Source organism: Brachyhypopomus gauderio, unplaced genomic scaffold (genome assembly GCF_052324685.1).
Source record: "Brachyhypopomus gauderio isolate BG-103 unplaced genomic scaffold, BGAUD_0.2 sc81, whole genome shotgun sequence".
Classification (NCBI taxonomy): Eukaryota; Metazoa; Chordata; class Actinopteri; order Gymnotiformes; family Hypopomidae; genus Brachyhypopomus; species Brachyhypopomus gauderio.
The window spans coordinates 18,849-33,440 of NW_027506902.1; the positions used below are offsets into that span (position 1 = coordinate 18,849).

Genomic DNA, 14,592 nt, shown 5'->3' on the forward strand with positions numbered 1-14,592 from the left:
TCGTTGCAGGGAGCAGACCCTCTTCTGGGTGAGGTCTCGAGGTGGTGGAAGAAACAAGTTCGGCCTTCTCCTACAGAGCGACGGCAGGTCTCTAGATCAGCCAGAGAACTTTTGCGCCAGTGGGATCGAATGGTAGAGAAAGAGGGTGTGTTGTATCGCCGGGTGTTCCGCCCAGATGGCGGTGAAGAGAATTTCCAACTCCTTTTGCCTGCTGTCCTTAAATCGGAGGTCTTAAGATCTCTACATCAGGAGCATGGTCACCAGGGTATTGAGCGGACTACAGAGTTGGTCAGGCAACGCTGTTATTGGCCAGGGATGTTTGTAGACATCAAACGGTGGTGCCAAGAGTGTGAACGGTGTCAAGTCGCCAAGGAGTCAGGGCCGGTACCTCACAGTTTTATGGGGCACTTGTTGGCATCTAGGCCAAATGAAATCTTGGCCATTGATTTTACAGTGTTGGAGCCTTCTCGAAATGGGTTGGAAAATGTCCTGGTTATGACCGATGTGTTTAGTAAATACACAATAGCAGTTCCTACCCGTGACCAACGAGCTTCTACAGTAGCACAGATCTTGTTAATGGAATGGTTCTTTAAGTTTGGTGTTCCAAGCCGTATTCATTCGGATCAGGGGAGGAGTTTCGAAAGTGCCCTGATGCAGCAGTTTTGCTGCTTATATGGGGTAGACAAATCTCGTACGACCCCTTATCATCCTGCAGGCAACGGTCAGTGCGAGCGCTTTAATAGGACCCTTCACAATCTTTTGCGTACTTTGCCCCGTTCCCAGAAGCAAGATTGGGCATGTCATTTGCCCCAAGTGGTCTTTTGCTATAATACCACGCCTCACCAGAGTACAGGTGAATCCCCCTATTTTCTGATGTTCGGTCAAGAGCCTAGACTCCCCATAGATTTTCTGTTGGGTCGGGTATCAGAGCCAGCACCTGGGGGAATTCAAGATTGGGTGGCAGAGCATCAGTCTAGGTTGAAGCTGGCATTTGAGGGAGCTCGGGAGCATTTGCTGGCAGCTGCGGGTCGTAGGAAGGAGCGGCATGATCAGGGGGTTCGAAATGTGCCTTTACAGGAGGGTCAGTTGGTTTACCTGAGAGACCACAGTATTCGGGGCCGTCATAAAATTCAGGATATATGGAGCTCTACAGTTTATCAGGTGTTGAGGGCCCCCCAGGAGGAGGGAGTTGTTTACACTATTGCTCCAGTGAATGACCTACAGAAGGTAAAACATGTTCATCGTGATATGTTGAAGGTTCAGGTCCAGAAAGAAGCTCCTGCTTCTAGTCCTAGGGCTATTTCACCATTAGTCCCAGCAACATTTGCAGATACTTCTAATGATGGGGAGTTGTGGTTATTGGTATCAGAATCTGCCTCTGGGAGTGTGACACCTGCCGCGGCTACCCCCAGTATTTCTAATGTTCCAGGGTCACCAACGGTAGCCTTAAGGGAAGATGGCCAGGCGTTGGGTGGACTGAGGCCCTCTTTGGAGTCTTCTGTCCCTTTGGGCCAACCTTGTCCCAGTTTGCCACCCTTGCGTCGTACTGCTCGGACTACTGCGGGCCTACACTCAAACAGGCATCATCTCCCTCGTGCGGTCGGTAGGGTTGATGGGGCAAATGAACCACACAGCTCTGTGTCAAATGTACAGTTGGCCTTGTTTAGACCATGGCATTAGTGTTCTTTTACCTGGATTCATCGTCGGGGCGACGATATTAAATGTGGGGGTAGAATGTGGCAGAGTGGGATTTTTGGGGGTAATCTCACTAATTCCCTCCCTAATTACAAATTGTGGTGGAGCCGTGTGAGTCGCGGGGTAGGTGTATCCTGGGGTTATAAATAGCAGGGGTGTGGTTATGTGGGCAGATCCCCTGCTGTCATCAGGTTTTTCCAGCACCTCTAATGGTGGCGAGTCATCATTGTTGGACCAGCTTAATACCGTCGAGGTATGGCGCTTCTTTTGGGCGTCTGATTATCAGTAAGTGCTGTGCGCGGAGAATTGACATGCTCTGCTGTTTCGTCGCAGTTCGGTGGGCGCGTCAAGAGAATTACTGTGCTGATATCTACCACGGGTGGGCAGTTGCTATTTGAGAACAACCTGGTTAGGTAAGGTGGGATTGCTGATTATTGGCACTTTTAATAAAGGGATTTGTTTTTAATTCATTTTCCTTTGTTTAGTCATCGCGCTGTTGTGAAGAATTCGCCGTGGCTGTTGGAGCAACCAGCGGATTCCAGTCATAAAGGGGAGAGAATACAACAGCAACTTTCACCCAAAAATAAAGTTTGCGCGTGGTTCCAGTAGCCGGCAGTGCTGCTGTTTTGTTTGGGCCGTTCGTGATTCACGTCGTTCGAGTGATCGTGTGTTTCGTGTTTTCTATTTGTTTTCCCTGTTACGTGTTTAGGCTCAGTTTGGCGGCGACCTTCTTAGTTTTACATGTTTGATTTGGTTGAGTGTCTGGTTTTTATTTCTTTATCCCTTTTTCGTTTGCAGTGATTTGGTGGTGTGATTTGTTTCGTGGTTTCTTTAAATAGTGTTGGTGCCAAACTGCGCTGCAAAGCGTTTGGTTTTTTGGGTTGTGTTTGTGACTTATTGGTCTTCTTATTGTCCGGGTTTTGTTTAATTATTTGATTGTTTGTGCAGGGCAGGAGCTGCAGGCCGGACAGAGGCAGATGTCCCAGGTGGTGGAATCTCGTGCACGGGTGTGGTAGTGAGTGAAGAGTATTGAGTGTGAAGTGTGGTCACGGTGAGCGTACAGTATAGAGGTGATCTCATAGCTCTCATCTTAATTACCAAGGCCGCAGCCCTGTTCCCTCTTGTTTTACTTGTCATTGTGAGTCTGTGCAAATTATATATTTTTATATACGATCCATAAAGTGGTCGAAGTATATTTTTATATTAAAGAAATTATTGAAACTACCTCTCTGGTCCAGTGGTCTTGAACTTGTGTCCTTTTCGTTAATGGTTTTCGTTTGTGCTGAGGCTTTCATTTGCCCCAGTATAATTCCTTGGGGTGAAATTCCCCTAGGTGGCGTAGTCGTGCATCTTCTTTTTGGGTTTTTGTTAGTTCTGCTCGCCACACATGCACGCGAGCGCCCCCCTGGACAGATGCCCCCTAGCATTTGCCTATGTCACCTAATGGAAGGGCCGGCCCTGACTGTGTGACGAGACATGAATTACTTGCGATGATCGCGTGTCTGGAGAATCTCAGGCCCTATGTGTGCGGCTTGCCTTTCCAGGTGCGCACGCGTCACTACAGTGGCTTCTGAACCTTCATGATCCTGAGGGGCAGCTGGCCAGATGGTTGGCCAGACTGCAGGAGTTTAAATTCTCCATTGTGCACCGGGTAAAATTCACGGGAACGCAGACGCCTTGTCACGCAGGCCGTGTTTGGACGGAGGATGCAGACACTGCATGAAGGCTGACACGCACGACCCCGAGCTCAGGTGCTGCGCGGCGCTCAGACCAACATACAGGTCGCCCATGCCGATCCTCGAATCCTTTGGTGCAGAACAATTTAGGGAGGCCCAGCTGGGTGACCCAAAGATAGGTTGGAGCATGAAACACTTGAAGGCGTCCTTGTCAGGAGGTATTTTTCCACCGCGCACACCAAACACCAAGTTCCGTTTATCGTAACTCGGGAACCTCGTAACCCGGGGACCGCCTGTATGATGTTTATGTCGATTGAATCGGAGCAATGTCTTCGGCATGACAAAACAAATTGAAAACATAAACTGACCAAAACAAACTGGACTTAAGGCAGGAAGGAGGTAACTTTTCTACGTAATGTCCGAAAATCAGAAGGCGGGATGACCCGCAAGTCAATCAAATGACACTGCCGTCATCCATCCAGCGCTGATAAGCGCCAGTGAGAGGATCAAACAGATAGCACGCGCACGTGTGTGGTTTATTATTATGATTTGACGGATGTTTTCCCCCAAAATTTCAAATGACGGAACTTTAACCCATGTTTGTTATTTGGGAAGTTGTCAGGACATTTAAATTGCATCTCCAATAAGTTTAAAGGACTACACGTGACCACCCCTCACCTCACCACACTGATTCTCATCCTTCAGCACATAAAGTGTGCTCACAAAGTGTGCTGGTAGACAAAATCGGCAGTATATACATTTGATCCTTGGCTGGGTACCACTAACCTTAATATCTACAAGTGCCTGGTAGTCATCTCTAGCTTTGAGGACCACTGGACTGGAAGTTAGTTCTAGTGTTTTCCATGGGTAGTTCTTCACGGTAATCTTCACGGGCAGGTCTCCTCCATTATAATCCTGTGCCTCTACAAACACCTTCTCCTGGCCTCCCATCCTCAGCAGATGTGGGGCGGACATTATGAAGCTGGAAGGACAATAGGTACAGAAATGGGCACCGGAGTTTTTATTTTTCTTGTTAACTTTGGGAGATTTTCTGGATAGCCGGGCTATCACAGATTAATGATCATGTTGTCTTTAGACACCCCAGTAATGAAGTTTTTGCTACTTACTAATGATGTTACTGTGACGCGCGGGCAGGGCGAAGGATGAGACACTGAATCCTTCCGTAACAAACGGTCACTTTTAATAGCAGGCACAGATTGCGCAATAGCGCACGAGGAACATTCAACCATATACACAGAAACGTGTAGACTTAGACAACGACGAGCACAGGACACTGCGCGAGCGCACATTAAATAGACAAACCACATTAACCCCATGTGATTACGAGACGATTCACAGGTGAGACGGATTATCACATGACATAGCCATCACCACGGAATATCCACAGACGCAGACGATGCACGTAGACTACGTAAACACACGCCCAAAAGGGAGGGGCCGGGGTCCTCAACGTGACAGTTACTGCTATAAGTTTGAAGAAATATTTCTGGTGAAAATATCTTCCAGATGTTTGCAACAGGTTCAAAGTCTGTCTCCAGAATGCTAAAAGCAATCTCTGTGCCTAACTATGAATTTACAAAATGTATCAGTATAAAAATCCTGTGTACTTCCCATAGAATCTTCTACAGACAATGCTGTTTATGCATTCCTAACACAAACATTGTTACTTATTTAAATTTCACATGCCGTTTTGTGTGTGAGAGAGACTGTATACTCACAGTGGGTCACATAGTGTAAGGAGGGGGAAGGAGAGAAGTGTAGCCGTTAGCCACACCACATGCGTCCTGTCTGTCTGATCCATCCTCTGTCTGCACAAGTGCCTGTTACTGGGCAGAACCAAAACTTTTATACACACACACACACACACACACACACACACACACACACACACCTCACACACACACCTCACACACACACACACACACACACACACACACACCTCACACACACACACACCTCAAACACACACACACACACACACACACACACACACACACACCTCACACACACACACACACACACACACACACCTCACACACACGCACACACACACACACACACCTCACACACACACACACACACACACACACACACACACACACACACACACACACCTCACACACACGCACACACACACACACACACACACACACACACCTCACACACACGCACACACACACACACACACACACACACACACACACAACCACACACACACACACACACACACACACACACACACACACACACACAACCACACACACACACACACACAACCACACACACACACACACAACCACACACACACACACACACACACCCATACACATACACACACACACACACACACACACAACCACACACACACACACACACACACACACACACACACCACACACACACACACACACACACACACACACACACACACACACCTCTCTCTTCTCTGGGTTCAACTCCACAACAGCCTGCCCCTCTCCCCTTCCCAGTAGTGTGGTTATGTAACACAGGGGAGTGAGGCAAAGAGGTGCAAGGGTTTTAATGGAATTTCACAAAGTGGGGACTGCTAACCTTCCGAGATAAGAACTCTTAAAGCTCAAACTCTTAGCACCTCTAGTCCGAAATAATGTTGTGCAACACATGCACATCCCACACTTGCACACACTGAGTTGTATATATTATTACATTAAATTTTCATATCCCCTTTCAGGGTCACATTTGTATGCACAGACCTATCCAGATGTAGAGCTGCAGGCCTGTTTGCTTCATTGTTTATAGTTTTTATTACTCGTTTGCATAATCATAAAAAATATTTTTGTGAATTATTTAATTTGTTCATGTTTGATTCCAATAGATTTAATCTCACTCAATAAGAAACAATTTTCAGAAGTGTCCTAGCTGACCTCATGCAGTTACAGTCCATACACCAGAATATACCATATAATTTTTCCAACACATCAGTAGTGTGATCTATCTGCCTGATTCTTCATTACTGAATGTACAAGGGAAATGTGAAAGTGCTGCACTGAGGAACGCGAAGGGTTAATCAGTCAATATTACTGTAAACTACTCGGCCTACGGGCATTTCTTGAGTAAATTCAACCTTTGATAATTTGGCAATCCCCCCTAGAAGTTAATAATGATTTTGTATGTGTGTCCAGAACATAAAAAGTATTATATTAATATATTTATTAACTTATGTGAATTTTGGAATATTGCTACTGGCATTTAACTGATTTGTGTGATGGGTGCATGGAGGGAGTGAGACACAAGTCCAGGTGTAGAGTGTCTCTATACTGATAAGACCCAAAGAAGCACAGCAGCACACTCTCTAAAAGCAAACATGAAGAATAACACTAGCAGTAAAGCTAGAAGTCAAGAGCAGAGAGGAAACGACGTACAGTCCTGGATGAGCGTTGCTGTGGGCTAAAACAGCAGACCCAAAAGGCAAGGAAGGCACAGGTGCAGGAAATCATTAATGAACAGATTGGGAGAAGATAGAGGAGGGGTGTGTTTGTGTTGCGGGGGAGGTTGGTCCCTCAGGCTGGGTGCTTGACCATGCACATTTGGATTTACTAGAATTACTTTTTTATTCTTTTACAAAATGATATCTTATCACCTTCAGGTTATTAGTGAGACTGTCTTTATTAGTTTTACCAACAGGATTGTTTAGACTGACCTTAGACTGACCTCACAAGATGAGGTACCTGCCATTCATTTAAGATAATTTTGTCCTGTCACCTTGGTCTGTAGGTCTTAATTGTGTCACTTTTACTGAGTGTTCATGACTACCAGATGAGAATATTGTACAACATAGACACACACACACACACACACACGCGCGCGCTATATTTATACAATATAGTACACCATATTAGACAGAAACACTACGGAGTGGTATGGAACACCCTCAATACATACACAAAGTGATGATGAAACAAATGTATTAGTATTTTTGGTCTGCAAGTGAGGGTCCACACACATATGGTCAACATCTCTCATGAACATCTCTCAACATGAAGTTCACAATAAAGTCAATTAACAGACTTTTCAGAATATAGAATTGCAATCATATGTGCATACTGAAAGCAAATCCCAAAAATGTTCCAGATATACAATTCTATGTACGAGTACCTTCCTCCAACCCTTGGTACAGTAGTGTGCACACATAGACATCAGGTGGTGCTAAAGCACCACCAACTCTGCCCTTTTTCAACGAAAGTGCCCTTTTGAAACTTCGGTTTTTAAAAAAATTTATTATTATTAACATGTTACTGAGGTCTGTTTAAAATGATCTTTAGAAAACCTGAGCGATTAAAAACAATGCCCTGAAATGAGCCCCCACCTCGCACACACCCGACCTCTCTCTTCCATTAACACCAGATGCGCTGCAGCAGCAGTTCAGTTCAGCGAGTGGAAGGAAGCGTCTTCAGCACAGCACACGGTCACAGATAGACTTCTTCTCTTGTGCCCCACCAGCCAGGTCACATACACATCTACCAAATTCAAATCTACCGTTTGCCCTCTAAGCCCAACGTGAAATCATTTTGTTGTGCAGTAAAATGTCTCACAGCACCAAACTACTAAGCATTTTTAGCCGACTGGTCACCTGATAAACTAGTCGCTCTAGCCCAAATCAATGATAGATAACGTGAGGACGACCACATACAAATAATTAAGGTAGAGTTTGCAAATCTATGTGTTAAGCTGAACGTCTTCTGTTGTATCGGTTTTGTTAGGCAACATAAATTAACACATTCGTTTGTGAAAGAAGAAACGGGAAGTTCCCCATTACCTGTGAAAAATGCCAATCTGCATTCATGTAATGAAAACACTCAGTAGCCTATAACTCCTTCTCCTACTTTTTGGTCTTTTTACTGTCTTAATTGTAGGCCTATATTGATTTACTAATTGCAAAATATATGCAACAAGGCCTGCAGACAGTGGAGGGTAAACAGAAGTTAACTGAAGGACTTCACAATGACTGTATATAGTTAATATTGGATATGGATTTTATCAATTGGTTGTGTGACTTTTTTTCATTGAAAACTCACGTTTAGAGAATGTTACAAATAAAAGTCAAATTTCATTCAACATGTGCTTGTAATATTTTTTTATAATGAAGTGCGCTAAAAAGTGCCCCCCCCCCTCCCCCCGAGCACTTGCCTCCCAAAATGTCTGTGCACGCCACTGCCTTGGTAGGTGGACACTTTGGCCCATGATGAGGTAGGTCTTTCCTTCCTGAATTCCATACGATTCCTTACAGTTGGTATGACCAATGAAGCAGTGGTGCAAAAAGGGGGTATGCAGCGTATGCGACGCATAGGGGCGCTGCACTAGAGGTTCAAATCTCACTCCAAGCGATCTTGAAAAATTGCCAACACTTGAGAAAATTATTTGCAGAGTTGGTGGGGGGTGGAGTGCGGGGGGCGCCGATAGTATGTTTGCATACACCTCAGAAAGTATGTAGTTGCAACCCTGCAATGAAGTTTCTCACCTGTCCCTCCACACCCAGTGTTGTATAAAGTATTAGAGACCCATACTTGAGTAAAAGTACAAGTACTCTATCAAAAAATTGACTTGAGTAGAAGTTGAAGTGTTCTTTAAAAACTTTACTTAAGTAGAAGTACAGAAGCATTCAGCATTTTTTGTACTTAAGTATTGCAAGTAGTTTATTCTAAAATGTATTACTCAAGTACTGAAAGTAAAAAGTACAAGTATTGTGTTTTTAATTAATTAAAGAAAGCCGTCAAAGTTTGATTATCAATTGTTTTTATATATCACTTACAAATTAAAGATGTCAAAGACCACAAATACAAGTGTTCGTGTTCTGTATGTACACACAAGTAGCAACTTTAAAAAAAACTTCAGTGAAAGAAGCTAAGCTATCTACCTAGTCATCTAAAGTTTACATTATATCTCATATTTGTGCTGGTTATTGTTCAATGGTGGATAACCCTCTGGTATTGGATTATGACTTGAACTGTGACAACAAGTAAGGTTCTGGACTTGCACTGAATAAATCTCGTTCTACTCAGCATTTGAGTCACACTCATTATCTCTCCCCAGCAATCAAGTAAAAAATAATCTAGTCATTAATTAATTCTTTCAATATATATATATATATATATATATATATATATATATATATATATATATATATATATATATATATATATACAGTTGTGATCAAATTTATTCAACCCCCAATGCTGCGAAGGGTTTTATGGAATTCAGTGCACATTTGTAATTGTGTTCATAATGAAATCTTACAAGGACTTGTTAAAGAACTAAATGCAACTAAGATAGCATCAATTTTTTTTGTCATAAAGTATTAAATGGCCTTTTTGTGATTTCTTCATTGACACAATTATTCAACCCCTTTACGACTACCACTCCTAAGAACAGAGGTTCATTCCAGTGTTTTCCATCAGGTATTGAAAACATCTGTGGATGTCAACGAGCAGCAATCAAGCATGATAAGCACCAATTAGGCAGATTTAAAAGGACTGTGATACTCAGCTCCTTCTAGACATCTACTGGTGTGTTTCCAAGCATGGTGAAGGCAAGCGAATGGTCCCAGAAGACAAGAGAAGAGGTTATTGCTCTTCACAAGAATGGCAATGGATATAAAAAGATTGCGAAGTTGTTAAATATTCCAAGAGACACTATCTGAAGTATCATTCGCAAGTTCAAGTTAAAGGGCACAGTGGAAACGTTACCTGGTCGTGGCAGAAAGAAGATCCTGACCGCGACTGCTGTGCACTACCTGAAGCGTAATGTGGAGAAAAATCCCCGCGTGACTGCTAAGGAACTGAAAAAAGACCTGTCAGATGTGGGCACTGAAGTTTCAGCTCAGACAATAAGGCGCGCACTGCATAACGAAGACCTCCATGCCAGAACGCCCAGACGCACCCCCTTGCTGACTCCAAAGAACAAGAAAAGTCGACTGCAGTATGCCAAAAGTCATGTGGACAAGCCACAAAGGTTTTGGAACAGTGTACTGTGGTCAGATGAAACTAAATTAGAACTGTTTGGGACAATGGACCAGCGCTATGTTTGGAGAAGGAAGAACCAGGCTTATGAACAAAAGAACACCTTGCCTACTGTGAAGCATGGCGGGGGGTCAATTATGCTTTGGGGCTGTTTTGCTTCTAATGGTACAGGAAAGCTTCAACGTGTGCAGGGTACCATGAATTCCCTTCAGTACCAGGAGATCTTGGAGGAAAATGTGATGGAGTCAGTCACAAACCTGCGGCTTGGGAGACGTTGGACCTTCCAACAGGACAATGATCCGAAGCACACATCCAAGTCCACTAGAGCATGGTTGAACATGAAAGGCTGGAACATTCTAGAGTGGCCATCGCAATCACCAGACTTAAATCCAATTGAGAACCTCTGGTGGGACCTAAAGAAGGCAGTTGCAGTGCGCAAGCCTAAGAATGTGACTGAACTGGAGGCTTTTGCCCATGAAGAATGGGCTAAGATACCCATAGGTCGCTGCAAGACACTTGTGTCAAGCTATGCTTCACGCTTGAAAGCTGTCATAACTGGAAATGGATGTTGTACTAAGTACTAAAAAATAATGTCACTAGGGGGCTGAATAAAACTGATAATGATGTGAGCACAGTAAAGACATTTGTGGTTATTCCATCATAAATATTATGTTATGTTTGTCTAATTTATAAGTGCCTCTTTGATATAATTGTAAATAAGATGACTGAAATGATCAAAATCAATGTCAAACTGGCCAAAACACTTTATTTCAGTGGGGGTTGAATAAATTTGATCACAACTGTATATATATATATATATATATATATATATATATATATATATATATATATATATATATATAACTTTATATGTGAAGTATAAATGAAACACAAATAGTGTGCATGTATATTAGTCACTAAATCAAGCTCACCTGGACTGTGGGAAGAAAACAGAACTAGATAAGTGATTTGTCCAAGAAGGTGTTTGAGAAATGTCCATCCTCTCTGTTTGTCAAAAAGGTCAATCCAAAACTGGATACATTCACTACGCAAGAAGAGCCACCATCTTTCAATTAGCTGATTTCCAGTGCTTGGACCAAATGTTACATTATCTGCTTCAGGTTGACCATCTGAAAAGTGCAAAACTCTTTGCATCTCGGCCACATGAACATTTTCTGTACCTAAATCTAATCTCAGTCTTGCAGGACAACCCCCGGTTTTGATCACTGCGTCCATAAAGTAACCAGCAATGACACTTGGATCATTGTTTGTTTTATATGCTTCAAGCAATATGAGGCTCCTGGAAAAGCCATCAATACATCCACTGTTCCAAAAACAGGGTTCGTTACGTCACGTAGTTTCGATACATTTCAAATCTTTTCACGCATTTTAGTCTGTACTTAAGTTCAATCAGCTGGAAAAATGACTGACTAGATGGCAGACTGCAAACCAGTAGAAGGTACAAGGTGGAGCTTTTGAAAGGCGGCAGGCCACTGCTAACAAACTTATCAGCAAATTTCTTTATATCCCGCTAGCTAAGTTTTAGACAACCTAAAAATAAATAATCATATCTAAGGTGTTTTTTGTAATCTAATAAGTCTCAACAAACTCAACCACTTTGGAGCACCGCGTAGAGAATCTGGACATTATATTCACTTATATAGACGATTGCTTTGACAGTTATCATGAACAAACCAGGTAAGTTGCCATCCACCAAGAGGAGCCGCCCCAAAGCTTCCCCGGGAGCATGGCAGCACGGTGGACATTTTGGAGTCCATTAACAACAAGCTATCCAGGAGTGACGCGAAATTCTCCACCAAGAGTTTCAGGCTTTGCAGGAGTCAGTGGAGTTCAGCCAGCAGCAGGTAGAAGCACTCGCTGCAGAAAACATGGTCCTTAGAGAGTCTGTGAAATTGCTCACCGAGGGAATGACGCGGCTCTCAGAAGAAAATTAGGTAACACTTTCTATGAATCTGGTATCTATAATGCATTATATGGGCATTTGTAAACATCTATAAAGCATTCATAAGGCTTTATAATGTTTGACATAAGCATTTGGAACTGTACATAAGTGTTCATAACTACACACATAACATGTTAGAAGAGTATATTATAAGGCTTTATAGCACTAAGTTATTAAGTGCTATAGTCCCCTATAATATATGTATGTTCCTGTTCTCTTGAATATTGGTGAAACCAGCATCATAAAGCTTAACAAAAGCTGTTTATTCTCACAATTCTTTATAAAGATTCACAGTGATAATCCCATTCTCACTGGTATACTCTATAATGTCATATCAGTATATTTAAAAAAAAATGACAGAAGAGTACAATAATCACACAAGAAGTTTGTACATTGAACAGGTCATCATTTATTGATGATTTACATTAACAATTATGTATAATATAGTGATAACAATATGCAAATTGATAATTATTGGGGTTAGGTGGACCAAGAAAAGAGGGGGAGAGAAAGAATAAAAAGGGAAAAGACAAGGGCAGGGGGAAAAAAATTAAATAAATAAATTGTGTATGGATGTTGCAGGTTGTGTATGGAAGTTGCAGGTTTTTTTTTTTTTTTTTTTTTTTAATGGCCCACCTTCACCCCCCCCATCTTTGGGGGACAACTTTGTTTTTATGTACAGTTCAAATGACAATTATAACAATTATGTATAATATAGTGATAACAATATGCAAAGTGATAATTATTGGGGTTAGGTTGTTGCAGGTTGTGTATGGATGGCCCATATGGAGGTGGGCCATAAATAATGGCCTACCTCCACCCCCCCCCCCCCATCTTTACATAAAAACAAAGTTGTCCTCCAAAGTTCAAATGACAATTATAACAATTATGTATAATATAGTGATAACAATATGCAAAGTGATAATTATTGGGGTTAGGTGGACCAAGAAAAGAGGAGAAGAGAAAGAATAAAAAGGGAAAATACAAGGGCAGGGGGAAAATAAATAAATAAATAAATATAAAACACAACCACCAGATGTTGCAGGTTGTGTATGGATGTTGCAGGTTTTTTTTTTTTTTTTTTTTTTAATGGCCCACCTCCACACCCCCACCATCTTTGGAGGACAACTTTTTTCTATGTAAAGTTCAAATGACAATTATAACAATTATGTATAACATAGTGATAACAATATGCAAAGTGATAATTATTGGGGTTAGGTTGTTGCAGGTTGTGTATGGATGGCCCATATGGAGGTGGGCCATAAATAATGGCCTACCTCCACCCCCCCCCCCCCACCCCCATCTTTACATAAAAACAAAGTTGTCCTCCAAAGTTCAAATGACAATTATAACAATAAAGTATAATATAGTGATAACAATATGCAAAGTGATAATTATTGGGGTTAGGTGGACCAAGAAAAGAGGGGAGAGAAAGAATAAAAAGGGAAAAGACAAGGGCTGGGGGAAAATAAATAAATAAATAAATAAATATAAAACACAACCACCAGATGTTGCAGGTTGTGTATGGATGTTGCAGGTTTTTTTTTTTTTTTTTTAATGGCCCACCTCCACACCCCCACCATCTTTGGAGGACAACTTTTTTTAATGTAAAGTTCAAATGACAATTATAACAATTATGTATAATATAGTGATAATATGCAAAGTGATAATTATTGGGGTTAGGTGGACCAAGAAAAGAGGGGAGAGAAAGAATAAAAAGGGAAAATACAAGGGCAGGGAAAAAAATAAAATAAATAAATAAATAAGTAAATAAATATAAAACACAACCACCAGATGTTGCAGGTTGTGTTTGGATGTTGCAGGTTTTTTTTTTTTTTTTTAATGGCCCACCTCCACACCCCCACCATCTTTGGAGGACAACTTTGTTTTTATGTAAAGTTCAAATGACAATTATAACAATTATGTATAATATAGTGATAACAATATGCAATGTGATAATTATTGGGGTTAGGTGGACCAAGAAAAGAGGAGAAGAGAAAGAATAAAAAGGGAAAAGACAAGGGCAGGGGGAAAATAAATAAATAAATAAATATAAAACACAACCATCAGATGTTGCAGGTTGTGTATGGATGTTGCAGGTTTATTTTTATTTAATTTTTTTTTTAATGGCCCACCTCCACACCCCCACCATCTTTGGAGGACAACTTTTTTTATGTAAAGTTCAAATGACAATTATAACAATTATGTATAATATAGTGATAACAATATGCAAAGTGATAAT

The 14,592-nt window shown here is 41.8% G+C and overlaps 1 pseudogene across 1 annotated transcript in view; it reads right to left on the reverse strand.

Moving 5' to 3' along the window:
* LOC143493047 (complement C3-like) overlaps positions 1-14,592 on the reverse strand; it is a 51,766-nt pseudogene that overhangs the window by 13,692 nt on the left and 23,482 nt on the right. The window contains exons 4-5 of the transcript XR_013125317.1: positions 5,111-5,218; positions 4,158-4,353 (exon numbers count right to left, since the gene is read on the reverse strand). The product of XR_013125317.1 is annotated as a complement C3-like (transcript). The remainder of the gene's footprint in view (positions 1-4,157; positions 4,354-5,110; positions 5,219-14,592) is intronic.